General features: G+C 38.0%; 1 long non-coding RNA gene across 1 annotated transcript; it reads right to left on the reverse strand.

The window, feature by feature from the left end:
- Positions 1-4,611: 4,611 nt before the first annotated feature.
- On the reverse strand, positions 4,612-26,550 carry LOC108641080. The gene is made up of 3 exons (XR_001921745.1): positions 26,525-26,550; positions 6,296-6,368; positions 4,612-5,231 (listed from the first exon to the last, which is right to left on the reverse strand). It is a non-coding gene; the product is annotated as an uncharacterized LOC108641080 (long non-coding RNA).
- Between the last annotated feature and the right edge of the window lie 980 nt (positions 26,551-27,530).

The following is a 27,530-nucleotide window of genomic DNA, read 5'->3' on the forward strand; positions in this document are numbered from 1 at the left end:
TTGCACAATTCTGTAAATGTCTTGCCTCATGCAATTTACATCCTTTTATTCTTCCTTTACTCCCCTTCATTATTGATGTGTGCTCATCTGCTCATGTATAATTTCATCTTTCTCATATTTACCTCTTGTTTTCCTATGGTTACTCATGTCCTAGTGCCAGTTAAGTAATTTCATCTCTCACATATGGCTACGGTTTTCCTCTCTTATGTCTCTCCTCAGAATAAAAGCTCTGTCCCTAAGTTATCTATTCAGGTAAGATTCTATATTAAATTTTCCATTTAAAAAATAAACAAACCAAAACCAACCAACCAAACCAAACCAAAAAAACAAACAAAAAAGCATAATAAACAAAAAGCAAACACTACATCTTATGTAATGGGAGAAAAAGAACAACAGAAAAAAAAATTAAAAACTGTTTAGTCACTGCCACCTAAAGTTTTACCCTTCTTGTTGGTTGTTGATGGTAATGGTGCTTAGTCACAGCCTGCTTGCCTTGAGTATCAGAGAAACCCATTTCTTTCTTTCATCCAAGACTAGTTCAGAAATCTCCTCTAGTATTTAAAGTTTTCTATTATTTAATTTCACACATTTTTCTTAGTACTATGGAAAATAATGATTCCTACGTCTCTCCCTAGCTTCTGGACAGAAATTTGAGCCCTGACCCCCACCCCAAGAAAAATATTAGATCTACTGTCACCATAAGGTTTTTTTCTGAATGGACTTTTTTTTTACTTTTTATCGCTGAGAAAATCAGCTTAAATCTGTCCATATTCATATAAACACCTTAATATATTTGCCAAAGTTACAAAGTGGTACTCTTTGGAACCTCTAAAGGTCAATAACTCCCTGTGCACTTTTTTGTTTGTGAGGTGCTTCACAAACAATGAGTTATCCCAGATATTGACAAAATATTTCCAAACTTACCACATTCAATTTTTCATGGCTTCCTGTTTGGAATGAGCATTAGGTAGAAAATATTGGAAGAAAATTGGACTAAGCAGCTGTTGAAGCAGCAGATCTTAGTGGTGATACACAGAAAGACGGATGAGTTCAGACAATAAAATTTACTTACTAGACTGATGCAAAGATGGATCCAACATCACTAGTTCTTTCTAAAGAGGTTTTGAAGCAGCTTTTTAGAAGGTAGAAATATTTTTCACAAACTTTTCAGTCCACCAGTACTAGAAATGACATATTTTGTTGAATCTTCAAAAATCATCTGTTCATCCTCTTCCTCATCTGAGTAGTAATTATGTGACACCCATTAAAAAAGTAGCCAATGATCTTCAAGACCTCATCCTCACACCTACCTATGTCCTCATCCTCACACCTACCTTTTCATGCATGTTCACACTTTAGATACACTTCTTAGATGGGATAGTGAAAGGAAAAGAGTCAGAAGCCCTGTATTTTCCAAAGAATTATATACACAAATATTATGAGAAACTGGTTTAATGGAGTTTGAATAAAATTGACAAATGTCAGTAGTAGAGTACAAAACTGAATCCAGAGCTTACTAAAGTCGTTAGATCAATGCCCTTAGTTCCAAATCTCCTTTCCAATGCAAAGGGTTTTTTTACCTTTGACTTTACTGGAACACTAAGTACAATCATCAGGAAAGAGATGAGTCAAGCTTTAATATCAGACACATCAAGGGAGTTGTGTTTCTCTACATTGCAAATATCACCAGGTTTCCAGAGTCAAAGTGTAGTGTTGCATGTATTTCAGCATGAACAGTTACCAGAATGAAGATTATAACACAGAAACAAACAAACCAACCAAATCAAACCAAACCAAAACCAACCAACCAACCAAAAACCTTCAAGTTTAAGACGTCCCTTTTTACTCCATTGGGAGGACTTCTGAAGGGTTTCTTTTCAGCCATTTTCAGGAAGGTCTACTGTCACTATCTGAATGAAATCACATATTCCATTTCTCTCCAGGACATCACCAAATCAGATAATCAAGATGTTCATCAAATTTTATACCGTGATTACCAGGCTACAATAGTGATGCTCAAAAAAAAAGAAGTCTCATGCAAGGAAATTTCATATTGTTACCAGTTCAAGTTTATTTCAACCTCAAAATAGAGTTTACAGTTGCAGTTTCACAAGAAAAATTCTAATACAAAATACTAATAGTTTGCATTTTTTCCCTCTCAATCAAATGGTTGAGAAAACCATATGCAATGCACACTAACAAGGAAAAGATTTGGTTTACAATAGAATACATATACTAACAGTAGTTTGTTGAGATATCAATGATTTTTAGCTTTAATTTGGTTTTAAAGTGCTTTTTCCTGAAACATACATGTAACAGTGACTCATGTTGGCAAAAAGTACATGTAATTACATCATCTTTAAGATAGATGCTATCTTTTCAGCTGAATTTATTACTGCTTTGAAGAAACAAACTCATCTAATGGAAATAAAGTGTTGAAACAAAGGAGCGGAAGTCTTAAGGAAGTGGTCAGGTTGAGAAATAACAGGCTCACTAAATCACTGTTATTCTATGTAATATGAAACTTAAGCACTGACATACAGGAGATCGAGAAGAAGGATGAGATGAGATGAGAGGAGATTTTAAAACCTGACTGATGTTCCATCTTTTATTCCAACTGTGCTGTTAGACTAGCAGATTTGAGTCACTCAGTGTATGGTTACCACTTTTAAATATGGAACAATTTCAAACTAGAATCCTGATCCATATTTTGTAATATAAACTTGCATTTATGGGAAAATGTCATGAATGCTGGAATTAAATCATGTTAGGTAATATATTCTATACTTTAAAAGTACATAAATTTGGTTTTGTTATGGTTGATAAGGGCAGTTCCATTCATGCTCACCAGTTAGCAACAGACCTGCACACAAATCTTTTGGCTTGGATAATTAACAATTACTGTTCAGTAGTTTCCTAAAATGTTATTTTTCCTAGCTACCCATTATTATATTTGCATTTGACCAAAAATGTCAGGTAGTATCTCAACTAAAGTCACTTTCTTTCCAAGTAGTTGTGCTGGATGTTGCCCTTTTGATGAGACCCTTCAGATTTCTTTTGTATTAACAGAAATTATATTTTCAATTATATTTCTCAATGCAGTGCTAAGCATCATACAAAGTCTTTGGGAAATAAGCATTAATCCAAACATGGAGGATCTTTTCAAAGCTCTCTCTATGAGCTCCAAGACTAACACCTGGTGCACAGGCCAAGGATACTGTTTGGCTCCTAGTCAAAACACCCATACAAATTAACATTGATTTCTAATCAAATGTATTGATTCAACAGGGCTGAAAGACTCCCATTCCTTTCAGCCACCTATTTGTATACATATTCTAATTCTCATTCAAATCTATTAAAAGAGTAGCAAGCTTATGAACCATGATTTCAGCCTTGTTCATCCCTTAACAGTTAGACTTGTTGGATCATTAATACCAATAATGAGCTAGAACTGCAATTAGTGTCTAAATGAAATATGCCACAAATTACTGATTTATCATTATGCTTGTCAGTAAAAATATACTATGGCACAGCAGGGTAAGCCCAGAAATTATATGGTTCCAGAGACTCAAAACTACTAGTTTTTCCTAGAAGGTATCTGAGAACAATATTCAGAAACTCTGTCATTTGATTACCAGACCACCTTTGTCAAAGCCACAGTACATAGTACAAAAGGAAAATCCACCAATTTTTTAACAGTGCAAATTCTTAAGTGCTAGTTGTTAAACAATTATTTGTTTGCCAGCTTGTCTGACCCATTGTCTTCTTCCTTTCTCCTTTCACCAGTTTTAAACTCTGTGTCTTCATTCTCTTCTTGTACTGTATTTCACTTTCTCGCACTAAACTGGCTCAAACAAAAACTGCCAGGCTGCTTAACCACACCATTCTTCTCCTTTTTCTTGTGTTCATTTTTCAAAATCTGTGGCAGAGCAAGGTCCTAAAGCCAAATTTGATCCTCTTACATCATTTTTGCATTTGCTAATGAAGTCATTGGAACACTGATCCCAGAGATATGCTGCTAGCAGCATATAAAAAATCTTTGTAATCCCAGCTCATGCAGATACAACTTCTACCATTCCATCTTCTCAAACACTTTACTGCAGCAGGAAGAATCGTGCTGATCAGATTTTTTTTAAGAGCACGTTATTTGTTACTTCAACATGAATCCTACTTATTTTAGGATACAGACAATTCACTTCAGTTTTATATAGTTGTAAGCATTGTATTATTTTTCATTTATTTATTTAATGTCCTTAGGTACTCAAATATGTATAGACATATAAAGTATTCTAAAGGCCTAGTATTATATATAGACTACCAATAGCAAAAAAACCCAAAACCAACCAAACAAAAAGCCAAACAAAAAAATAAGACAAAACAAACAACCAAACCAAACCAAAAAACCCACCAAAAAAAAAAAAAAACAAACAAACAAACAAAACAAACCACACACACAAACCCCAGAAAACCCAAATCCAACATTTTATATTAGTTCTCTTTTCATTTATTTTAAGACTTTCAAAGTATGTCCAATGACCAGAATGTGCCGTTATAGCAATAGGAAAGATCACTTTGCTTGAATCATTTACCAGCAAAGAAAGACCATCATTTGTGGATGATAATCAATGAAATACAAAGTAGCCAGTTTCTGACAAACTCTCTCTAGTTACTAATAGCAAATCAGCAGTTGTTTATATAAAAGTTTGTATCAGATATTAAAACAGTGTGATTCCTAGTGCTCAGCTGTCTGGAAGAAATTTACACTACAGATTGCCTGCTACTCAAGCTAGATTCCTTCCAGGATTTCTTTAGCAGTTTCCAAGAGTTCCCTGAAAAGATGCTGCCAGCAGCTTATGAACTCTGTCAAAGAAGACAACACAAACTTGTCTGCTCTAATAAAAATGACATTCAAAACATGAACAGTGAACAAAAAGGTCATGTGGATGAGCTCCACCTTTGGAGTTACAGTCTATTTGCAGTCTCCATGTGACCAATATCCCAAACGAATTTTTACACCACATAGTTGCAATTTCACAAAATGTTTGGGAGAATGGACTTGTCATATAGTAAAATCACTGGAGGAAGGACAAGGACATTCTCACCATCACTATCATCCAGGCAGAGCACTATCATCCAGGCAGAGCATCCACAATTGTCTAATATCCACTTCTCAACACGATCTCTTGAAGAGCCTCCTCTGTCCTGAATTTCTCCTTCATGGACTGTAGCCACTGAAATAGAGAGGCAGAAAGCTGCTTGCTATAGAGTAGACCCATTAAGTAAGACTGTGAGGAAGTCTTGGAGGCAAAGCAAGAGGTAAGATTTATTTAAGTAATGGGACAGAATTACTCTACAAGTCTTTAAAAAGGTCTCAAACCATTCCAAATCTTCAATTTCAAAAGACACACAGGTTTTGAGAACTGCCTTTGCAAAGAGGAACCCCTGTCAACCCGGCTTGTTTTATTACATGAAAGCTTCTAATTCTAAAATAAATAGCAAAGACAAAGAGAGCATTTACCAGGCCCCTGGTGTAAGCTGGAAATTCTCAACTTGTAACAAACTCAAGGGGTGTGTGAGAACATATCCTTGTGCTTCTTAAAAGTTGGTGTAAGAATTCTACCAAGAAGTGAAAGTGACCTGGTGGGCCCAGTTGAATGGTTAGTCATGTTCAGAACTTCCAATTCCAAGTATCCCGTGCAACACACATTACTCAATCCAATAAAACACAGCTGTTCACAATGAAAAAATTGAGAGCTATTCTGCAAAGATTTAAGCTTGGCTCTATAAACTGTAAAAGCAAAAGCTGGAAAGTATATGTCCTATATTCTTACAGTTTAATAACTTGATGACTGTTTATGATGACTAGTGGGAAAAAAATAGAAATTAGGAAAAAGGAAAGTCACACTATTAACTCATTTCTCACAAGAACAATACAAAGACTCAAAGTTGTCATTCTACCATAATCACTTTTGCCCCTATAGAAGTTCTTCCTAAATCAGATTTCACATCTGATTGAGTATTTTAAGCAGAAGAGCACTAGCAATAGTGAGAAATCAAAACCATGGAATGCAATATGGATAATACCCCAAAAAAGGAAAAACTTTACATCACTATTGTCTTGAAGCACAAACTTATATCACTGAGGCTGGACTCACTGATTAGACACCATGCATCCATGCAAGAGTTTTATTACAGTTATGCAGAAAAAATTTTCAGGTTTGTATTCTGTAAGTCATGTCCCTCTGTCCATAAAGTGTAGAGCACAGTCTGTATCTCTGTAATAACTTCAACTTACTTTCCATACAGCCTTATGGCTCCTCAGATTCTTCAACTGTCACCTCTATATCTTCTGCTAGACAAGGCATCTTCTGCTATCAGAAGAAATATTGGTCAGTCATTTTCAACATGAAAGGCAAAGGGCAGATCTGACATTTTGTTGTTTATCTCTAGACATATCCTCATCGAAAAGGTCAGATTTTCCTAAAAAACACCATTGTGTCACTTTGTTGCCATGGGACAATCCATGCTCAAAGGCCTCCTTTTATCTTAGGCTCTTGCCGTTACCATTTACAGTTCAGCATTACCATCATACACCACCCCTCATCATCATCAACATCACAGACAGTAGTTCAGCATTAGAAATAGGAAAGTTAGTAAAGGCTTGGAAGGTCAATTCAAATAAACATTCAAAAGTTCAACTGTTTACAAAAATCATTTCCATTTCTAAAGCAGACTGGAAATCCTGTAAAAACAAAATGCATAGTAAGTTTAGACCATGACATGCAGAGAATCCTGAGAAGGAGATAACAAATACTTTAAGACTTTTTATCATTTTTTTAATTGGCATTGGAGGAAGTTACGTGTAGTCTGTTAGCATGCTCTCTCTTAGATGGCTTGCTATGAAGATAAACATAAGAGTGAGAAAACTGTACTCAGAATTTTGCAGCTTATTAAAAAGGAAAACACACACTGTTCTTGACAACATCTTTACATTTTGGCAACTATGCAGTCAAAAAGTATGTTTTCCCACTTCCTGATGACTCCTGCTGATTGAAGTGATTTGGTTTCACCTTCTCTCCCAAAAATGTATCTTCAGGGGTCTGGATGTACCTTCAAGTCTATGGATGGAAACTTTCAGATGAAATAAGGAATATTTGTGACAACAATCATAATGGAAACTTTAGAGCAAACTTCCCAGAATTTCAGTGTGAAAATGTGCCAGAGATATTTGCTTAATGTTTCATTATTATAAGCCGAATTAATGTACAAGCACAAAGATCTGGACAGGAAATCACCACATGAAAATCAGAGGAGAGTGAGGTGGGGAGAAGTGTTCATATGTTTATGAGGGTGGATTGAAGATATTTAAATGAAATGTACAGGAATCCTAAAGGACTGACAATGCAAAAGTTGTTTACTTTGGTTTAGCACAGCAGCACTAACACAAAAGCCATTATGTGGAATCTCATTGCATTAGCCAGCTAGTGAGTGTCACAGCTTCTGAAAACAAAAAGTCTGATTGTATGAAATCATTCTGAATCAGAGGTAAGCAGAGGAGTTTTTCCTCCCCCTTCTTCAAGGATCTGCCAAGCATGTCAGATCATTCATGTTAAATTATGCTGGATGGCACTGGGATGTGCACTACTGTCATCTAATGGCTGAGTCGCAGCTGTCAAATCCTTTGTACCGTGAGCCTTCTGTAGCAATTCAACAATGGTCCAAAACAGGGGAATAGGCCTTCATGTGCTAATTTAAGACTAGTTCAAAAATAACAAAATAAACAACACACATGACAATCAGAGAAGTAAAATAGTCTCAACTCAAACAGCTTCTGCTTACCTGCAGACAGGGTTAGTTTACTAAAATCCCATGGCAAAACTCATTTCTGGTACAAAGTGCAATGATCTTATTGATTTAGTCAGTAGCTTATTTGGCTATAAATTTTAAACCTTTACAGCAGGCAGAAAGAAGGGAATTACTGAAAATTAGAAGAATAGTCATACAAGAAAAATGTTTGTCTGTATATCTATTCCTTGAATTGTTCCATGGCTTTAAAAACTTAAATTAAGTTAGAATTATCAACTCCGGCTAAGTTAAAATTAAGCTTGTACTTTTTACATATTTATTGTCCTTGCTGACCTCTTTATTTACTTAGTAAACAATCTTTCCTAAATTTTCCTGTGGCTCAGTCCATGCTAGGAAAACACTAATCTCTCCCAGGTTTTAGCTTTCTCTGTTCCCCTGCACCATAGTTTGACCTGCGGGCAAATGAAGCCATTCAAATATTTGCTTATCTTGTCATCTGTTCTCATCAGACCTTGCAATTCCTGTCATGCCCCACATGTCAGTTTAAAGCATAACGTCATTAATACCTCCAGCGCCCTAATGGATGCTTCACACATGAACGCATTAATGAAATGTGTTATTGTTTTCCCTCACAGGACATTAACAATCTCGCTCATGCTGAGCCCCTGAAGCCCTGCAGTGCTGCTGAAAACCACTAGCTATCAAATGAACCCTCAGTTACGCCTCAGTAACTTTAGGTTCAAGTTTATCACTGAAGTGTCACTAATGTGAGGAGAAGATACAAGCCTCTAAGGTCTTTCGGGCCCAGCTTCAATTACCATAAAGAGTAACAGGAGGCAATAGCTGCGAGGGAAAAATACACCATCATATAAATGAAACACTGTCAAGACAAAATAGGAAAGATCTGGGTGTCAATGTAGTAATTTTTTCTTGTTTCTGTCTGTGGACTGGTGGCTTGTACAATGAAGACAGGATTTGTTTTCTGGAGGATATAAACACAAATAATCTAGTTTCCTGATAAAGATGTTAAATATAAGACAACAAAGATTTCTTATGCAAAACATATTTAAAATTGCATTTCTGTATCTTTAAGAATTATTTCCAGATGAGTTTATAAAATGGCCACAGCAAGTTATGTGGGTTTTACATACAGGTTAGCTAAATAAGACTGCCAGTCTTCTGTTAGGCTGTGGTTGCAAGAGTACTTTGGCAGCAGAAATATGGTAGTAGCTTTTTCACATTACAAGTAATGTCACTACCCTTTCTATAGGTCAAAGGAGAATAAAAATAAAGTTTTTCTCTGCATTCACATCCACTATAAGAATCAACCTCTGATTCTGCATTAAAAGCTTTTATTCCACAAAGCCAATGGATGAAGTTGTTTAAGGCTAACACTGTATGGTTAGCCTTAGAAACCAGAATTCAGAGCAGCTAAGAATTTTAAATTTTCCTCTGTGTAGTATGTATTATTGTGTAACACTCTCAATAGGACAAATACAAAAAAGTACTGCAATTTTACCTAGTATGAAATCAGGAAGTTCTCTTATACTACAGTCAAGCTTTGGCCCTCATTCTATTCTCAAGTAGTGAAACCGCTATATAGAGGCTATGGGCACACAGTTAGCACTGAGACCATGCTAGGAACAGGCAGTAGAGATCCCCAGCTGTAGAACAAACAAATATTAAGTCCTGCACAGGTCATTCCTGGCTTATTCTATTCCAGGCAACCTCCATCCTGTGAACTACCCTGAAAGCTCCATTTTTCATTGGTCCAAGACATGACATGAATCTCACAACTCTCCAGCATAGGAAGTTTCTGATGAGCAGCCTGCAAGGTCAGGAAGGTGGGTGGTCCCTATTTTAGCTTATTGCCTATAAACCACTTAAGACAATCTTTGAATGCCTTCACAATATTATAGCATAAGTCCCATATACATACTTCATATTGTACCAAATAAGTCCCACAGATATGAAACATAAATGGGAGAATGAGTCTTGTCATGAAAATTAACAAACTATCCCTGGAAATCAGGAACTTTTACTGCCACAAATGCACAGCTGTCTTCTGCAGAATCAAGTGGATTGCCATTTCACTCTTTCTAAGGTACCAACAAGTAGTTGGTGTTTCTTGTTTCTAAGATTGGGACAAATGGAAACATTATTTCAGAATTTTTAATATTTACAATCCAGAACCATTTCATCCCCTTGTTCATCCCTTCTTGTGTAAAACATTTTCTTTTCTCCAGCATATATTTCCATAAAGAGGGAGTAGTAAAATCAGTGTCAGCACTTGAGAGTTTTTCCTCCCCGTCAATTTATTAGTGTACTAGGTCCTCCTCCTCAGGGTCTCCCAAATCAGTGATGCATCACAGTGTCTCCGGCTCAGATATCACAGACTGTCTGCTACATCCTGTTTTTTTCTTTTTATTGCCATTGCCTAGTCAACATGTCCAATAAACCTGTGACCATGATATTACATGTGATACTGGACTTCATTTCTGAACATTTCCAAACAAGCAGTTTTCATTACCTACCCATTTCTTCCTCTTAATTTGCTAATTAATTTCCAGGCTTATGCTGGAGTGAAGAAATTTTATCCCATTTGCTGCTGAACAAGCTAAAATAAGACATGCACCACTGCCAGCAAGGATTTCCTAATGACTTCCTAGTCTGTTGTTTTAATGTGTATGCCTATACACCGAAGAGAGGAGTGTCCCAGCACCAGAAATGCTGATTGTTAACTAATGGAAAGGATGAATTGCATGCTATTTGGAGATGCTGTACAGCATAAAGTACATGGTCACATGCTTCCCACATGGTTATGAGTACACTCAAGTTAAGCAACTCAACTATTTCTTTGGTTGCATGCACAGTAGTAAATTAAAGAGCCAGGGAATGTTCCTAGACACAGAAATCCAGTAATTTCTGGCACTAAGCTTTTAAAATGGCCCCTGGTGCTTCCTAAACAACTTTCAGGTGCAGCTCAGGAGTTTGAAAAGGGCTCTTGCCTGTGCTAATTGCCAGCTTAAGAGCAAATTTCATGTTTCAGATGTCATTAGTTTAAAAGAATTTGGACAAAGGCTGCTTTGTGTCAGTGTCAGAAAGGCTCCATCATCAGTTAGCCTACTTGAGTAGATTATAGCCTTTAATATCACTCCATTATATATGTCTATATATGTAATGAGATATATATATATATACACACACATATATTTCCATTCCAAGTTGTTACTGGTTTCCTATTTAATCTCCACATATTTCTGTACAGGAGAATAAATACATGAAATATTGAGGTATGTTCAGATACTGGTGTGCTATTTGGCATATTAAATGGAGGAGAAAGTACCTATGTCTACATTAAGCGGCAATTCAATGCATTTACAATTAGGGTGGTAAAACACTTGCACATGTTGCCCACAATGGTGGTGGATACCCCATCCCTGGGAACATTCAGGGTCAGGTTGGATGGGGCTCTGAGCAACCTGGTCTGGTGGTAAGTGTCCCTAACCATGGCAGGGGAGTTAGACTAGATGATCTTTAAAGTTCACTTCGATCCAAAATATTCTATGATTCCACTTAGAATGGATCTGTACATTTAAAGAGCAGATGCTGAATTGTCTTCATTTATACATCTGGGCAGCATGCAACAGAAGGGGTGCTACTTCAGTTTAGTGTGCAACCGAGGGCTGGGCATTCCCAACACCCATGTGGTTTAAAGATATCTCATTCTCTAATATATCTGGAAATTAACTTCTTGAAATGTTGAGTCCCAACAAAATATTTTTTGTTATCTGTTTTACTTTCTTTCCAGCTTCTCTTATCCAGGGAAAGAGTCCAAAGAGCAGCAATAAGGCCTGTGAGAACAATGAAAAAGGTCTTGCAGAGGTAGTTTCCTCAGTCTATGAAGGTGCATTTCAAAAGCAATTTTTTGAATATATATATTCAAGTGTCCTAAGAATTTGCAAATAAACTTCAACTTTGGTTAAAAAGTTAAAACACTTTATCACAGTTTATGATGTATTCATTTTTTTGTCTTTTTACACATTTTCTTAGTGTCACTTGGAGATGAAATCTAGTGCAACGTGTAAAATTTGGACAACACTATCATGCATATGAGAAATTAGAACTAAAATTTGTTTAATAGCTATCTTTTCACTTTGTTTAGTATTTTCTTTCCACAGTCTGGGAGCAGGTGCTGCTTTTACTCCTTCCTTCCCCATCAAAGCACAGAAAAAGCATTTCCCCAGGCTGAGGAGAAGCTCTGCCCAGTTGGTACTGTCTGTCTGAAGCTTTTAGTTCTCCATATCTTTAGCCAGAGTAGCATCTAGACAACAGTTTAATTGGAACAATGCCCAGATACACTACATTAATTCAGGAAACTACCTTTTGTCAGTTAGCATTAGAGATTATTATCCAAGAAATACATACATACATATATACACACGTACATTATATACATATAGGTATGTCTCCAGAAAAATAGCCAACTTTTAAAAGTGCCCGATGCCAAATTTTGCCCCAAAAGGCGCAGAGAAACTGCTCAAAGTTTTAGTCTTTAAGCAGCAAGGTGTTTATTCAAGGCAACATTGGAGAGCAGACAGCTCACCCTGGACAAACTGCTCTGCCTTTTCAGTGAAAAGACAGGATTATACACAATTTCTGCAAGTGATTACAACATTTTCATATGCATATTCATATAATTGCAACATGTAGTTATAATATTCATAATAGGCGGAGTCTGGGTGGAGTCTGGGGCAGATTCATGGTTTTGGGATGATGTTTGGTGGTCGTTCCTGTTTCTTCAGCCTCACGGGGTCGCATTTTACTCTTCTTCCTTGGTTGAACTTTTCAGCTTTCTTGTTATTTGCTGACTTTATGGTGAATTTTGCAAGACTTTTGGACTCCAGCCCCTATTTTGCCCCTTATCTTTATTTATGTAGGTGTGTGAGCATTCTTTTAGTGTACGGTACCATCTAATCCTTAAGCCCTGGTTTCTGTCTCTAGCTAAGCAGTACATTCTAGCTAAGCATTGTATTCTTCTGAGCAGGAGATTCCTCGGATCAGTATTCAGAGTTAACTCTTCAGGCCCTAGCTCCATTTCATGCCCAAGGGCCAGATTTTTAGAGGTGTTTAGATATCTAAAGATTTAATGGCCTGTAGGTTAAGACACTCCCCATGATATCTTTAGATAAAATTTTTTAAGGTTTGCAGAAGCCTAAAGTTCTTCATAGCCATAGGTAATGTGAGAAGACAGGGGGAGGGAAACATAGACCACAGGGAGAAAAATACTTTTTCTACAGAGTAGAGTAATGTCAGCTCTTACTGGTTATGCTTTCATTGCTTCTAGTGAGCAGTCCTCAGAGTAGCTGTGATCACAGCATGCCTCCTGTCCATGCGGCAACCGGCTCTGAAGTGTCTCCCTGTACACTACACCATCAAACAGGCACACACAGCTTCACGGACTTTATAGAATGCCCTCTGGCTATACTCCAAGCAATGCTTTCAGATTTATTTTCTGTATGGGCATGTCATGGTTTAACTCCATCTTGCAATTAAATACCACGCAGCCTCTCACTTACACACACTCTCTGGTGGGAAGCATGAAAAGGTAAAACACATAGGTTGTGATAAGAACAGTTTAATAACTGAAATAAAGTAAATAATAATAATGAAATGGAAAAGAGATAGTGAGAGGACTAAAATCCAAGAGAAACAAGAGATGTACAATAAAATTGCTCAGCACTGGCTGACTGATGCCCAACCCATCCCCCAGCAGCCATGGAGCTCTTCTGGCTAGTTCCCCCCAGTTATACTGTGCACAATATTCTACGGTATGAAATGTCCCTTTGGTAAGTTTGGGTCAGCTATCCTGATCGTGCTCCCTCCCACGTGCCTATCCTTGCCTGTATAGGCAAGGATAATACTATTGATGCACATGAAAGCACAGTTTAACTGTTTTCAAGAACAATGAGATTTATACAATACTTCTAACTAAGGAAGTTACTTGAATCTTTTCAGGAATAAGTATCAATGTGTGGATATTATCTAACGAATTTCTTGTTTTCTGAATGTTGATAGACATTTCACAGGAAGTTCCCTGTCAATCTAATATTATTAAAAAATAGAATTAATAACTTACTTGCCAAAATACATTGAAAACCTTCATGGATGTCATCACACTGAAATATCATATATAAATTCTACAGTGGTTCTCTAACATAATAAAAAATTTAAGTACTTTGCACTACTGAAACTGACTTCTGAAAACAACTTTCAAGAGCGGTTTAATCTGTCCAGGAATATTTCAATGAGATCTCTTTGTGAATAAAAGTAATTAATTTGACACAGTTGCATTTGCCTTCTGCTTTCTGCAACTGTTTGTACTGAATTAGTTTCTAATCCCAAGACAAGTGGTTAATAAAACAAAACAACTTTCTTTCTTGTGCTAATAATTTCACTAGGATCATCTATCACAGAAGCCCCAAAATCATGGAGTCAGGATCAGGAGTTATACCACATTACCTGGAAAAACAAACAGTACATGGGAATGAATAGAACATTCCCTAGTTCAGAGCAGTAGTTTTTTGATTGAAGTAATTCTGGCATTTAGATTTTGCATAGATTCTGGAGCAGCTGCAATTAACCTTTTTTGGACTATGGTAATTTGCTTCTGAATTGGGGCTGGGGTCTTTAAGACCCTCTCTTCATCAATCTATCTTCTTCGGGGAACAGGGGGCACATGTTCTTGACTGTACTCTTGTAGTTCAGGCCAGGATTAGATGTCCTCAGACAGAAGAGACCTATCTTAAAGAGAGACGAAACATTTCTACTGGAATTCAGGGGATATTGATATGGGGAATTGGGGTAAGAGGGTTGTAGTTACTACGCTAAGGGTAAGGGTATAAGTGCTGCTGCTTCTAAATCTACTTCTACTATATAACGACTTATAAAACTTGTAGAAGCCCAAAACCAGCTCTGAGAAAAAGGAGGCTCAGTAAATTTGAATCACAAACCTTGGAAAACAAGGCTGACAAACATCTCATGATCTGAAGAAATTTGGACCCTTGTCCTGAGACCCGTTGATGTGCAACTCGGAGATATAAACCTGGCTCCAAGCAGAATTAAGAAAGGACTTTTTGAGATGGTTGTTAAAACCATGTCTAAACCACCATAATCCCTCTATCCCCCATGTAATCCTACTTGAAGAAAAATTAACTATTTGGAAATTGTAGTAAAAACTTGTGTAACTCCCCAATCAACACAGGTTGTCCCCTTCATTAACATGTCCAGCCCCAGATGCCTTTAAAATTGAGTTCTCGTGTTCAATAAAGCATTCTAATTTTCCTCATGCTGGAATCATGTCTAGCTTTTACTTTTCAGACCGCCACTAAAACTTATAAAAATTAGAAAAATCAAAAAACCAGATGGACCTTAAGGCAACACAGCAGAATGACCTTTAATGGTAATTTACTTAAAGGACTGTTTTTTCACCATTTTCCTACACCCTGATGATACACCAAGCTTTGCTTTCTCCATCTCTGCTTTAAACCATGCAGAGCCCATGCAGAGGCACCACTGGGTTGTTTTGCCTCAGGGGATGCATAACAGTTCGACAATTTGTCAGACTGTTGTGGCAAAGGCTATCCACCCTGTAAGAAAGCTTCACTCCTCAGCAATTATTTACCATTACATGGATGACATCTTAGTCGCTGTATCAGGGCTTAATTAGATGTTGATACTTTGGTCTGTGTTTGGCCCAGTCACTTGTGAAAGTTTGTTCTTTTACTGTCAAGTTATGAGAAAATAAGTGCTGATAAACGAGAACTTCGTCCTTGAAGCAAGCATCTTGTATAAACTGAAATTAATTGCTGTCTTATGATTGGCTTATCACCTTTCAAGGGTGTTTGAAAGAGAAAGTGAAGAGAAGAAGGATGAAGTAAGACCCCAGACTCATTTAGAAAAGACTCCTGAGGTTTAGTGCGCAAGTGTGGGGGGAATTCCAAGGTACCCATGCATGCACAGAAGAGATGCCACTTGCATAACAGGGGGTGGGACTGAAGGCCTCTAGCTGGGCAGTGCTGGCCACACCTGCCCAGATAGATGTCACTAATTAATTGTATAAAAAGCACATAGCTCATGTTGGGTGAAGGATGAAAAATGAAAGCTTCACATCAAAGCACAACATTGGCTTTTGGGGGGACGCCCGCTATCTTGTGAGCCTGACGACTCCCCGAGAATGCAGCTTCTGCTATGGGTAATTCTAGGCATTCTGGGTCGGTAAGATAACTTCTTAAGCAACACCAGGGGGACTGGGGGAATCATACTGAGGGTTTATTTTTCCTACTCCTTCCTCTCTCTCAAGTTTTTGTTTCGTTGGTCACCTCTTAGTAATAAATATTGGGTATTTTGTTGAGCTTTCAACGGCGTACAGTTTCAATCTCAGCATCCTTCCAAACTCTCCCTATTACAGTCACCACAACCAAAGAAACCGAGTTACAAACTGTTATAACAGCTCTGACTAATGCTGTCCAAGAAGCATGGTTGTAGGTCGCTCCAGAGAAGATCCAATGATCTCAATCCTGGACCTACATCGGATGGAGGAAATCTCACCCCAACCACCGATAATTAAGGTAAAGGACACTTTAACCTTAAATGACTTGCAGAAACTTTTAGGAGCCATCAACTGGTTAAGGCCTATCTTAGGCTTGACCACAAAGGAACTGCACCCCCTCTTTGACCTGCTGAAAGGCAATCCAGGCAATCTAGTCGGTTCTTGACCACAGAGGCAAAGCAGGCATTAAAAACACGTTCTCAGGCAATCCAGAGCAGACAAGGCAGAAGGAGAAATCCTGAACTTCACACCTGCCTTGCACCTGTACCTAGCAGGTTCCAGCCATTTGCAGTTTTTTTCAGTTGGACCAGGCTGAACCGGATCCACTGAGGATCCTGGAGTGGCTGTTTCTGCCCCACTCAGCACAAAAGCCTGTGTGGACAATTAATGAAATGTTTGTTAAGCATGTCATTAAAGGCAGAGAATGTCTACAGGAGTTGGACAGATGGGATCCAGTGACCATCTACATTCCAGTGACGAAGGACAACCTCGACTGACTACTGGCCGAAGACACTGGATTCCAGGCTGCCTTGGTAGGGTATGATGGTGACATTTCCATTCACTATCCTAAACACAGACTTTGAGCAGAAATGGGTAACCTACCCTTAAAAGCCACACACAGATGCCAACACCAGCCAGTAAAAGGCCTCACAGTCTTTACTGATGCATCTGGATGGTCCAAAAAGGCTGCATTGACGTGGGTAAACCCTGCCACAGGATAGTGGGAAAAGGAGGTACAGATCATAAGCCCTGGTTTAGTACAAGGCCTAGAATTCGCAGCTGTTTGTATTGCCTTTGAACTGTTTTCTGATCAGCCAATTAACATTGTTACAAATTCATGTTATGCAGCAGGTTTGGTTTCACGTCTCAAGGCTTCCTTCCTTTGAGATGTTGCTATTCCACACTTACTCATGGAAATATGTACTGTATGGGTTCTTGTTAACCACAGAATGGTTGATTTCTACATAATGCATGTTAGGTCACACACAGAAATGCCGGGGCCTGTAGCAGAAGGGAACCAAAGAGCTGATGCAGCAGCTATGTTCACTACACAGTGCCTAGAACTCTCAGGCAGGCTAAATTGTCTCATTCCTTCTTCCACCAGAACTCACATTCTCTGAAGAGACAATTTCAAATCCCCCTTAATCAGGCTCGAGATCTAGTCATGTCATGTCCAGGCTGCCAACAAACTACTCCAGTGCTATCCCAAGAAGGAGTTAACCCCAGGGGACTGAGAGCTAATGAGGTTAGCTAATGTGTTATCTGTCTGCTAATGTGGCAGACAGATATCACACACACAGCTGAGGTTTGGTCAGCTGAAATATGTTAATGTTACAGTCAACACGCACTCCAGATGCATAACTGCCGCTGCACATACTGGGGAGAAGACGCTGGCTTAACTGCTTTGCAACACTAGGAACCCCAAAAAAGACAAAACTGACAATGGTCCAGCATACATTTCAGCAAAAGCCAAAACTTTCCTAACAGACTGGGGAACCTCTCATTCCACAGGCATACCACATTCACTCATGGGACAGGCCATGGTAGAGAAAGAATACCGTACCCTAAAAGACATGCTCAAAAGACAAAGAAAGGGGGAGTCCATCTGTAGTCCACAGGAACGTCTGTGGAAGGCAACATATGTCATAAATTTTTTTAATTGTGACAGTGCAGAGAAAAGCAGGTATGAGAGATAACATAGACCTCAGGCATTTTCCTCTCCCAAACCACTGGTCATGATAAAAGACTTAATATCAGGGCAATGGATGGGACCAGTAGATCTCATGATGGGGGGAGAGGGTATGCATGCATATCTACAGGTAAAGAATTAAAATGGATTCCTTCCAGGTGTGTCAAACCCTATATAGGTACACTTTCACAGCAGCAGCAAGAACCAGAGTGATAATTGAAGAGACTGCAGACAAAGACACATAACTGATGTTTACTACTGAAAATGACCAGTGTGGCAAAAATACAGAATCTTATTAAAGGCCATAAGTGTGCATGTGAAGAAAAAATGAGGCGGCCACCGGTGTGAGTGTGTATGAGTGAATGAAAGAGAATTATGTGAGAGTACAAGCACCTTAACACTAAGCCTTAAAAAGGTAACACTACCTCAACCACATGGTCACATTAGAAGAATTCAGTTCATAATGTTTGCCCCTCAATAAACCCTGTTGTTGAAATAAAGTTGAATTTTCCCTGTTCTACACAAACCCTTAGACAAATAAAGACTAATGTTTCTTGTTTTTCCCATTATGCAAGTACCACCCAGTTTTATAAAAAACTCTCAGATCAAAAAAGTTGTTTATCCCAGTTACATTACAACCCTTAGGAAAATAAAGGTTCAAGTTTATATCAAGCACATTCAAAACGTTAAAGAGAAAAATTCTAATAAATAGGTTTGTTGAAGAACCAGGGTAAAGCAGTGAGCAGAGTCACTGTGATACAGTGGTAATTGCTAAAGGTTTTACAAGGTTTAAAAATGTACTGTTCTATTATTTACACTGTTCTATGACTCGTCTTAATAGTAAAACTGGGGGAGATGTAGGGAACATGTTTTAGGGATGCTGGATGAGGCACCCTGGGAGATGTAGTCCCAAATGTACTCTAATACACCTGGGCAGTGGCGAACCCGTGGTGGTTGTTTTAAAGTTGTTTGAAAGTGCATATAAAATATGCTGTTCGCTTCCAATAAACGGATTTGGTTGTTGGGACTCCAACCAACCAGGTCGTGTGGGTTTATTTATTTATTATATTAATAAAGCCACATTCTGGGACCCATTTTCTCCTTCCATTTAAATCAATTTCCTAAAAACAACCTCAGTGAAAGCTGCCCATTCAGACACTACCCATGGGCTTGATACAACTACAAACAGGTGGAATTATTATAATTAAGTATAGTTGCTGTTTGGAAGAGTGCCTGTAGGCTCTATAGTCAATAGCAAGTATAGACTATGGACTACAGCAACTATACTTAATTACACAGCATAAGCCAGAATTTAGGCATTAGACACGTGTTATAGTTATAAACTGGAGATGAAACTTTAGCAATGAATATTCATACCATCATGTCACCTGAAGCCGGGGAGGGCTTTATGTGGGCCAGAGCTTTCTCAGGGTCTTAGGAGGTGCCAAAAAGTGATTCCCCATTTGACCTGGCCTGGCACAGGAACTGGAAACAGTCCTTTCCTTCTTGCTTTCTGTTGCTGCAGTGGTGGGAATTCTCTGAGGTCGGCCCAGGGCTGTCTCTTTTCCGCAGTCCAAGTTGCTGCCACCGCCACCCAAATGAGCCCAGATCTACTGCACAGACAGAAGGCTTGCTGACATTCCACACCAAAGCCAAGGGACACAAAACCATGTCGCAATCAGTGTTTTGAGGTTGCCCCCATGCCCACCAGCACTGTCTGCCCAGAACCACTGCTGGAGTGCCAATGCCACTTTGCCTGCAGCCCAGCCAAGCCAAACAGGACAATATGTGGCAGAGAAAAAAGAGACTCTGAACTGGTATCAGTTTCCCTTTTTGTCCCCAGGGAGGTGGGCGCCACTTGTTTTTGGTAGATCTTTAGGTTTGTGGGTAAACTTTTTTCCCCCTGTATTTTTGCAGTTATTTTGTAACTATTTTCTTTTAGTAAATAGTTGGTTTTTAACTTACATCTCCTCCCATTTTTGTCTCTTCTATGTTAGAGGAAGGGGAACAAAAGCGGAGGGGTTTCATCTTATTGGAGTTCCCCTCTCTCAAATATACCAAGACAGCACATTTTTCTTAAAATCACTACCGAATATAAATAAGCTAATTAGGCCCCAAGTTATTCAATTCTAAACTTGTACAGTGAAAGTAAAATGTTTTATGTTAATTACCAGTTTCTTTGTAAATATAAAACCAAAACAGTCTTTTCTTACACTTAATTTAATAAGAATATTGCTTATTAGTAAGTCTATCAGAACAGCACAGCCCTGTGAGTAATTGCCTTATCTGTTTACTAAAATTGCATCACTCAGTTCCTTTCAATCTGTTTTCCCCAATTAAACAGGGTTCAGACAGAAAACTAATCTAATATGAATTTTACCCCATCAATTCTAGGATGATGATTCCACTATAACCATCTTTTCCAGTTTCCATGTCTATCACATGCCATCTCATCAGTATTATTCAATCTTGCGTAATCTTTCTAGAAAGTTTTATAATTGACAGATTCTTAAATATAGCTTAATCATAACTTTGTTTTAGGTAGAACAATTGTGATTAACATTGAAGAGCATTCCAGGCCCAGAAGATAAAATGGCAGAGCACTAAATATCTGGGGTTTTGTTGAAAGATTAAATGGCCTTGATCACTCGCATTAGGAATATATGAGGAATACTTCCATTCCTCCTACCTGTTGTTAAAAAATTGATCTATTTAGATCACGCCAAGAAATCTCTAGCTACATGCCTACCACCTTTGTAGTAAGATTTTCTGATAGGCCAAGAATTTCAGAGTCCATACATTCAGAATGGTTTTTAATATAAAGAGAAAGATGGACATGATGATAAGAAATAACAGATTTTGGAAGAGGAATATTTATTTTCATAGAAAAAACATTGTGAAGCAAAGCAGTAGTAAGCATTTAGGACAATAACCAGTTGGTGAGTCAGAACTATTGGTCTGAGGCCTCAGGTAAAAGAAAGATTGTCATTCAGCTCAGTAGACAAATCATTCAGGGGAATTGTCAGTATCAATATTGTAAAGGAACTTCAATAACTGACAGTTTTATAGCTGAAATAAAAGAAGCACCATCTTCAACTTCCGAAGATTTGGGTTATCTTCCCATTGCAACCTAGAAAGACCTTATAAGCATTTTGTTGTTTGATAAAATAATTAAAAGCTTCTATTATAGAAATCTCCAGGAGGAATAAGACCTGTTTCAGTTCTGATGATGTGGTAGAGCTATATAACATTTGTTTGCACTTAAAAAAAGCTTCTCAGTTGTATGTAACCAATAAACGACAGTTCCTATATTTTTTAAAAATGGAAAAAGGGTAGGCTCTTGTCTTTATAGACTTCAAACCTAGTCTTATTAAAGCAAATTGACTGTTAAAAATAAATGAAACATGAATAAAAATAAAACAGGGAGCAAAAAAACCCAACAATAACAACAAAAGAAACAAAAAACAAACAAACAAAAACCCCCAAACCTCTTCCTGCTCTTCTGGGAAAAATCCCAAAGACTAAAAAGACCAGTCAATTATCCCTTCCAATCATCAATGTAAATAATAATTTATAGACCATCACCTTGCAAAGCAGATGAAAGATAGTGGATCTAACTTAATCTAGATTAAGTAAATACAGGTGGATAGGAATTGCAAAACTCTTCCCAGATAGGAATTGAAACACGAGTTCTCTACATGCAGTGTATAACCAACATGCCTGGAAGACAGTGTCGGAGATGTTTATGCAAACATCCAGTATAACCATTAGTTTTCCCCATTTTAAAGCCATGAGTTAGTAAAGAGTCATTTACTCATAGCTTGTCTGTTACTTTATGTAAAAACTCTTGGTTTCGACAGCACTGTTGCAACTGCACGCAAGTTAGGAAGCAGAGAATAACAGGTACACACCATGCACATTTTATATTTCTGTTATAAACTAACTGAAATGAAGACAAACAGCAATCAGACTACTTCGAATCTTGGAAATAACAGCTTCTGTAAGTGAAGTCAATGAAAAAAACCAGCTGTTTACTTTTAACAGTATTCATAACTGACCAAAGATATTGATTCTCATGTAGATATAAAACACTAACAAAAACTTAAGCATTGTCTTATCCTAAAGGACACCGAATATTTCCTACAGAAAAGCAGAGAAAGCCCATTGCTATCCTTAGTGGGTTCCCAAGGGAATTGGAGCACCTTCCCTATGAAGACAGGCTGAGAAAGTTGGGACTGTTCTGCCTGGAGAAGAGAAGGTTGCATGCAGACCTCATGGCAACCTTCCAGTACCTGAAGGGGGAAAACAAGGAAGCTGAACGGAGACTCTTTGTCAGGAACTGTAGTGATAGGACAAGGAGTCATGGGTACAAACTGAAAGAGGCGAAATTTAGGTTAGACATATGGAAGAAATTTCTTACTGTGAGGCTAGCGAGGCACTGGAAGAGGTTGCCCAGAGAAGCTGTGGATACCCCATCCCTGGAACTGTTCAAGGCCGGGCTGGGTGGAGATTTAGGCATTCTGGTCTAGTGGGATGTACCCCTGCCCATGGCAGGGGAATTGGAACTAGATGAAGTTTAAGTTCCTTTCCAAACCAAAGCATTCTATGATTCTGTGATTCTAAATCCAGATTAAGGTCGAGTGTATCTGGATTTCAGTTCTATCCCTTTGGAACCAACAATAAATCTCAAGGGAAAGCATGATCTTCCTATGTCCCATCTTTTAACCCTGCAACAGATATATGACACCTGACTTACTTAATTTTAAAACAAATTTCAGCTATTTCTCTCTAATATTCTAGGGAATTAAAACTCATATTTATGATGCAAACTGTTAATGTCACAATACTTCTACTAATATTTCCACACTGAAGTTGTAAAGTTGAAGAGGGAATTAATTGTAAGTATTTATTTACACTGCTGAAGCTATCAACATCTACTTTATATAGTACCAATTTTTATATATGACAACCTCCCAATGAATCAGCAGCGCTGAGTCTAGAAGTTATATCAGATTAATTTATGGTCTGTTTGCTAGACTCTGATGTACAATAAAATACAGCAAATTAAATGTTCTATAGGTTAATGATTTATGTTCAGTGATGAGTGTGCATTAAATCATTTACTGAAGAATCAGATGATTCTTCTAGACAACCACCAAATGGAAGTATGAAAAACACAGTGAGGCTGTATTACCTCCAGTGGAAAATTAGAGGATGGTAGAAAATAGTAGTAATGAAGAGGCAAATGGTGGAGCAGATGGGGAGGGTACCAAGATGTTGAAAAATTAATTAATGACTGAAGTATCTTGAAGAGGAAAACTACTTTATAATTGGTAAGTATCATTAATTAATTTAAGTTTCTTTTCTTTCTTTTTTTTTTTTTTTTCAAGTAGCCTGTTATACTGAAAGATTCCCCAGCATGCTGTGGAAGGATGTAATACCTTCAGAATTTCTTTGAGTTGAAGGGCTTGACAGCTTACTATTAGGGACATGAAGTCAAATGCAAAAGCTCTGCAATAGCTCTTATGTTCAAACATAAGAAAGCCACAGTAAAGCCATCAGGAAAAAGAAGGCAGTCTAGTGAGAGATCAACAGATTTTGTGCACACAAAAATCCTATAAAAAGGAGCCTTCAAGTGTATCAGTGCAAGCCAAATATATCAATGGATCATATATAAGAAATGCTCTATTGTCATGTTAAATATGAAAAGACGTAGAGACTACAGAGGGACAGCAGTGAAGGTTTTGACCATGTAATTATTTGTACATACAACTTAGAATATGACAAGGAGGATAATGTTGCAAATTATCCATGTGTCCCAAATTATGTTCACAGATCATTTGTTGATCCGTTAAGATCTGACTTGTTATTTATTCTGTTGTTTTCCTGTAGTTGTCATCAGCTATCACCACATTACACATTCTCCAAAAGGTTACTCTTTTGGAGTAACCAATTAGAGTAATGAGAGAGCTGCAATGAGCTGATCTCAACTAAATGTGTGTCTATGCAATGGAGGCTACAGTCTAGCATTATTTACCACAACAAGGATATAATACATAATTGAAAGTAAATCAACAAACTTTTCAACACAAAACATTACTATTTTCAAACACTACTTCATTCCTCCCTTCATTCATATTTGAAGGAGATAATCCACCAACATGGAATTGCTGCTCTAGTGACTCGCCCAGCATGTGTCCTGCTGTCACTGATAGCAACCCTGCCCTATTTGCTAAAATGTGAATCAGAAAAATTACCTCATGCCCAGCAGGTTTTACATGTCCTTTCCTCTTCTGTTCATTTATTTATTAGGTTTTGCCTTTTAACACAATCCTGAACTGCTGAATGGTGACACCATTGTTTGAGTGAGCTTAAGGTATGGTACTCTATGCCTTAGTTATCAGCTGTTTCTAAATCCAGGTCAAAGGACATGCTTATAGTTGATCCAAAAGGCTAAATCCTTCTCTCTTCGACCAACAGATTTGAGAAAAAAAAAACCAAAAACACAAAGAAGGGTTATCTTGGCAAGAGTATGTAAAGGTTATTCTTTTACCTGCTGTAGTAGAACACAACTACTAAAAGCTCTATCAGATAGGAACCTCATTTTAAAAAAGAATATTTTATATATATATATATATATAATATATATATTTATTACATATAATATATATTCTATTCTTTCTGTTATTATGTATTTCTATTTTTTATTATAATATTTATACTATAAATAAATTTAAAAACCTGAAAAAAACAACTCAGATCCACAGCTCTCATACCAAAGTAGAAAAGAATTGCCCACATCAGCCTGAGCTTTTTCTGTCAAAGAACTTGAATGCCAGGCAGATTTTGTCACAAAATAACCTTTTCTTCTTGATGCAAACAGAGAAAAAAATGGCATGAAAATGTAACAAAATTTGATGGCAAGCCGGTAGTTATATAATTGTTCAGCTAGACCCTTGTATACCTCTTTTTGGAGACTAAAATAAGGAAAGTCAATAGAATCAGACACTGGGATAAAATGACATTGCCATATTCTTCCCAGCAAAAAAAAATTTGCTATCATCTGCATCATATCCTTCTCTGGTCTGAAAGACATTCTGTATGTGTCAGTTATGAGCACACTCTAATACTGGCTAAGGTCCTTACCATATGTACAGTAAATTGAAGAATTATCTGTTTGGAACCAAAACAAGCAGAAAAGAAAGATAAGCTGATTTAAGATTCATTGATTTACCGTACCTCTACATATGGTCCTTACCAGTATAGCTAACTTGATTTTAAAGGTGTTAGTCATATTGTTCAGTGTGGTCCTTTTTAATCTACAGGATAGAAAAGGAGGTCTAGTTTCAAACATATGTTCCATAAAATGATACAGTTCTATCTGGAGTGTTCTCAACAATTCTTTTCAAATTCTCATTCCACAATCATAATAAAGCTCATTTACAAACATAAGCAATTTCTCTTTGATGGTGTTTTTACCCTTTGACTAATTCAAGTTAATGCATCTTAATCCAAAACTGTAGTCTTTACATAAATAATCTGTGAAGGAACAAGATTCAGGATGGGAGCCGTTTCAGGCGTGGAGAAAGACATATAGCAATTGACAGGACTTTATTATATGGATTTTACCATTATGTGGTTTCATTGTATCCACACTACACAGTGCACAGCCTGGGCATGCCCGGACTTGCCACAAGTTCGCCTGCTCCCTGCTTCCTCGCTCCCCTCTCTGATAGGCTGCAGAAGCTGCAGAGGAGACAGTTGCCATTCACCCTTCCCTTCCTTGGTTCTTCCCACATTCCTCCCCCTTTGCCTGTGTCCCTACCCTGTTTTGTTCCCCTGTTTGTCTGTCTCATGCTCCACCCCATGTTCTAGCCCTTTCCTTGCCTGAACCCATAAAACCTCTGGACATCTCAATAAAGCATTCCATTTGCACCTCTACCTTGTCTCCAGACCCGTCCGTGCTGCATCACGGCCCCATCCCCCCTCAGACTGTGGCAATAATCCATTCATTATCCATTTATAAGTCTGAGTGATTCCTCACACCCTATAAATCTTAAGTATTAACTAAAGTTTTAAGTCAACATGTCTTTCTGCTAAGAAGATACCAAAACCAAGTAACACAACTGAATTAAAACATAAGGGAGACTGAGAAGAAGCATTTCCCTATCAGTAAAAGAAAAAAACTTTACTGGATCATGTGAAACTTTCTTAGCTAAGTTTCTGTCTCAAATAGCATCCAACAGTTAATTTCTATCTAGGTTCCTAGAAGGGAAACCTCCAAGGTTTGAAAAGGCACAGCTGACATCCATATCCAGGGAGAATTTTTTTTAAATGTATCTTGTAACAGATAAGTAGGTGTGGTGGTTTAATCCCAGTCAATAGACAAACCTGCAGACAGCTGCTTGTTTACTCACCTCTCCTGCAGGATGGAGACAAAATAGGAGAAAGGTGGTAAGATTATAAAAGTCTATTGAGTTAGTTCAGTCCATAACTTGGGTTCCTTCTGTTATAATAGATCAGAATAAAATATATGGCTTGTTGTGTTGTTGAGAAGCAAAGACAGCTCAAGCTGAGTCACCAGCTCACTTGTTCAGCTTCTTGTGAGGTTGGTCCTCCGTTTGCTTGGGTTGTTCCTGCTACAGCACTTCCTACAACATCCAATTCAAACCATGGGTTATAACAGGTTAAATGTATATCCATTACAATTTCCACGCCTTTTCCCTTTGGTCCAGGTAATAGAGTTACTATTGCAATGACATCCACACATTGCATTTGTGCCAGCATGACCCCTCCATGGGCTGCAGTTCCTTTGAGGGTGTACCTGCTCCAGTATGGGCTTACTCATGGGCCATAGTCGCTTCAGGAGTGTTTCTGCTCCAGTTCATAGCTGACTTCGTGCATGTCTAGTACAGCAGTACAGGAATGGCAGCAGTGCTAGGGTCATATGCCAGTCCAGGCACTTGGGCACATATTGTTAATCAAAATGTTGCCAGTCATGACAAACTAAGATGATAAGTAGTACCTGAAACAGCAAAACCAGTCATCAACAAGTCAAAGACTCTAATAAGTGAGTCTCATGGCAAGCATGAGAGCCTGCAAAATAAGTTATAACAGCTATAAATTCAGACTACAAACAAATCTGATGTTATCTTGAACCTCTTAAGGCCTGTGTTATGCAATAAAAAGTCTTGTGGTGGGTTGTCCGCACAATGGGTTGTGTAGGCAAATACCTACGCAGCCAGCCAGTCACTTCCCTATCCCTTGGGAGAGCAGAAAACAGAAGGGAGAGAATAATATTCATGGATCAAAACAGAGAATTTAATAGGTGGAAAAAAGCCCCTGCATGTAGAAGCAAAACAGTTTCACTGTTTCCCATGGACTAGAAGACGTTTAGCCACTTCCTGTAAAGCAGAGCCTTAG

Source organism: Manacus vitellinus, unplaced genomic scaffold, assembly GCF_001715985.3.
Source record: "Manacus vitellinus isolate BGI_N305 unplaced genomic scaffold, ASM171598v3 scaffold_50_pilon, whole genome shotgun sequence".
NCBI lineage: Eukaryota > Metazoa > Chordata > Aves > Passeriformes > Pipridae > Manacus > Manacus vitellinus.